This window comes from Penaeus monodon, chromosome 34 (assembly GCF_015228065.2).
Source record: "Penaeus monodon isolate SGIC_2016 chromosome 34, NSTDA_Pmon_1, whole genome shotgun sequence".
NCBI lineage: Eukaryota > Metazoa > Arthropoda > Malacostraca > Decapoda > Penaeidae > Penaeus > Penaeus monodon.
Window position 1 is genome coordinate 21,065,710 of NC_051419.1, and position 786 is coordinate 21,066,495.

The following is a 786-nucleotide window of genomic DNA, read 5'->3' on the forward strand; positions in this document are numbered from 1 at the left end:
CTTTAAAGCTAGCACCATTTGAAGCTGCTAAGAGTAGCTGTGCTTAAGGATTTAAGGTTTACAGCTAAAGTATTTAAGTTTTATGTGTTCTATAGAACATATAGGTCTGGTCAGAATTAGAATTAGCTATCTGCTGTGTTAATCATTAGATAAGTATGAAATTAAAGTAGTTACCAAGTTCTTGTAGGGCCACTTAAATTTACTTCTGATGTAAAGATATTCCCAATGGTCAATATGATTAGAAATAAATTGTTTAGTATATTAGAAGAAACTGAACATGTTCAAGAGTTTTCCCGTTTACACGAAGCTATACGTGAAGTCTCAAGTAATCAAAATGACCGATTTAGATCCGTTAAAAGCAAGCCAAAATTGACTTGCCCCCGAAAGAGATGAAGTTAAATCATGATTTTAGAATAAACATGCTCGAAAGTATCCTGTCTCAGTGATTTCTTTTGATGTGGCAAGACAGGTAACTTGTTCCACCTTATTGTGAGCAGGACGTCACCAAGTGCTTTGAGGAACTTTTTTCAAACATGACAGACCTTGTGTAGCCCCATTGAGTATTGGCCTGTATTATTGCAGAGTATTGAAGGCAAAAGCCCAAGCAGCATATAATTTTTTTATTAATTATTCAGTGTACAGATTATAACACCGAAAAATATAGTATTAGAGTTATTGAATCCTATATGCCTATGACATATAAGGTTTTATTAAATATAAAACCACTTTCAAACTAACTGACCAAACTTTCGTTGATTTGTGTAATCAGTGGCTTCGTCCCAGTGT